Consider the following 3030-nt stretch of genomic DNA (forward strand, 5'->3'; position numbering starts at 1 on the left):
TAAGACTTTAGGAGACGAGGTACTAATGATGTCCATTTACTCTCTTTTTTCCCCAAAGAGAATGGTAGTATTTATGCAAGAACATTTTTCAGTTAAGGTTGGTGATTCTAGGTAGAAGACACAGATTAAATCAACTTTGACGACTTAAGATGTATATTTAGTCAGATGCATGACTGCGAAGAAATGAAGAGTATAGATTTTTGTTTTTTGAGAATGAATCCATTTCCTTAGCAAATGTCACCAAGTAGGAAGACGGAAGGAAAGAGAAATCACACCTCTGTGGCTGCTTGTTCTCCTGGGACTCTCAGATGAAAAAGGCCTGCAGCTTACCCTCTTTCCAGTCTTCTTGGGGATCTACCTTGTGACCCTCCTCTGGAACCTGGGTCTCATCATCCTAATCAGGATGGACTCCCACCTGCGCACATCTATATACTTTATTCTCGGTTTCCTGTCATTTATAGATATCTGCTATTCTTCTTCCACCAAACCAAGGATGCTTTGAGACGTCTTAAAGGGTGAAAAAATGATTTCCTTCATTGTTTGTGCCACCCAGTATTTTACTGGGTGCTGGATATGTCTCACTGAGTCCTTCTCCTTAACCATGATGAGCTATGACAGATATGTTGCTATCAGTAGGTCTCTGCAGTACTCAGCTATCATAGATTCTGGCCTTTGTCAGAAGATGGTTCCTGGGGCCTATGGCAGTGCTTTCCCTAGTAGCTTAGTTCAAACAGTCCCTAGCTTTCATATCTACTACTGTGGACTCAATAAAATTCCACATTTCTTCTGTGATATAGCTCAGATTATTTCCTTGCCTCACTCCAATCCTTTCATCATCCAAAAGACTGATATTCTGCTAGTTGTTTTACTGCCCTTGGTTCTTTTCTCTTTATCCTCTTAATCCATGGTTTCCACCCATTGCAGCTTCCATCCTGAAAATATCCTCCATAAAATCTATTGCCAAGGCCTTCAATACCTTTGCCTCCCACCTGGCAGGTGTAACAGTCTCCTACGGCACAGGCTTCTCTGTGTACCTGCATCCTAGCCCTAGACACTCTGAAAAGCAGGACAAGGTACTGTGAGTATTCTATCCTACCCTTATCCCCATGTCAAATCCTCTTATCTATAGTCTGAGTAGCAAGGAGATCAAAGCGGCTGTCAAGAGGATGGTAAAGAGGACAAAAAATTTACTTCACTAGGAACAATATTTGTGCAGGTACTATTTCCCCTATAATGAAGACAGGGTTTAGAATATTTAAGTGACCTTTTGTATGTCACAAGAATATCTATGTCAAAAGCAGAAATTAAAATCTGGTTTTCTTGATTCCTGGTGCCATTATGTTTAGCTACTATGACCATGTGATCCGTTTGAGGCAACATCATAAACACTGAATTCAGTTTACAAAGCCTTTTTCCATGATTAGACTCACTTAGATAAAACTCTCTGTTTTGTGAATACAGGTTTTGATAGTATATGTAGAGAAATGCCAAGAACATACAAAGACACATAGATGCTTCTTTTCTCTAGGATTTTTAAAATGTCTTTTATTTATTTTCAAATATTAAGCATTCATATATATTTGAATAAAAATAAAATGATGTGCAAAATTAAATATGTTAAATTGAAAATAATTTACGAATGTATACTTTATCGTCTTATTCATGAATAGAGAAAGTGAGAGAAAGAGAAAGAGTGTGTGACAGGGAGAGACACAAAAAGAGAGAGATAGAAACAAAAGTACAAAGACAGAAAGAGATGATGAGAATGAGAAAGGAAGTAGAGGAAAGGAGATGGGAGGGGAGGAGACAAGAGGCAAGGAGAGGGGAAAGACTGGTGTGGCATATTTAAAAATAACATTGTTATTTCCTCCAACTTACTCCTCGAGACTCCTTGTGTAGTGAATTGTGAAAAAGAGATGGGAAAACATAATGGTAGAAAGAAGGCACACTTTTGAGGTTAAGATTTGGGGAGATTCTCAGAGGCTGGAAAGAAATCAAAGTCATCAATTTCTGGGCATAGGTGGCCTGGGACATGCTCCATGGTAGCTTCCAAGAGACCTCAGAAATTAAGGCTGGTGTGATGTGTCTTGGGAGGCAGCGTCGGAAGCCCATAGATCTGAAAGTCCCAGGGATTACAAGGCCTTAAGTTTTACCAGGGTGCAGCAGAGCCAGCTAATGTCGGGGGGTACCATGGAAAGCCAGAGCACAACCAGGAGAATTTCAGGAAAATTTGAAAAGAGATATTTTTCAGGCAAGAGTTTATGGACTAATTTACTTACATATTACATTAGTGTTTATACAGCATTTTATACTTCATATAGTTACATTGCATAGGTGTGATTTGGCTCAATTACCATGAAAAGCTAGCAGATGAGAAATTGTCCCCATTTTACAGGTAGAACCTTTAGGCATATTGACGTCTGCTATATTCTTCCCAGCATAGCAACAATCCATCTTGAGTTTCACAAAGCATGATTTGTGGGACACAGATGGGTTATTACTGACCAGAGACATGACTACCATTGCTTGCCAGTGGTATGCAGATTCTATACAGTTTTTTATCAGGGGGAACATATGACTCCAAACCAAATAGAAAGTGTTAAATCAAATTAACTCATTGCCACATCCATGCCTTTCTCTCTAAAATTAAAATTGCCTGAAGTAGATCAAACCGTGATTGGGACCTTCCTAAAGCATTGCTGTATCCCTAGTAATGGCAGGGTAGATGTTTCCATCTTAAAAAAATAATACAAAAAACAAGAAAAAAAAGTTTTCAGGAATCAACTTAAGTAGATATTTTTAATAAAGGATTAGTAATGCAGCATAATATGTTGGAAAGAACTCCAATTCAGAACACAAATTAAATCTACTGTTAATAGAAGGCATTCTCTGTACTTCACACTCTTATAAGAGCTTTGTAATCATTATATAATTCGATTCACTGTATGAAAATCTATCTGTGAAACAACTACTACTGTCGACACCACTTTAAAGGTGATAACAAAGAGATTTAAAGAGTTTAATTTGCTC

The 3030-nt window shown here is 38.2% G+C and overlaps 1 pseudogene; it reads left to right on the plus strand.

Moving 5' to 3' along the window:
* The first annotated feature begins 234 nt into the window (after window positions 1-234).
* On the plus strand, window positions 235-1082 carry LOC124229052 (olfactory receptor 5A2-like; annotated as a pseudogene).
* Window positions 1083-3030: the final 1948 nt, after the last annotated feature.

The sequence above is a fragment of the Equus quagga genome, chromosome 17 (assembly GCF_021613505.1).
Source record: "Equus quagga isolate Etosha38 chromosome 17, UCLA_HA_Equagga_1.0, whole genome shotgun sequence".
NCBI lineage: Eukaryota > Metazoa > Chordata > Mammalia > Perissodactyla > Equidae > Equus > Equus quagga.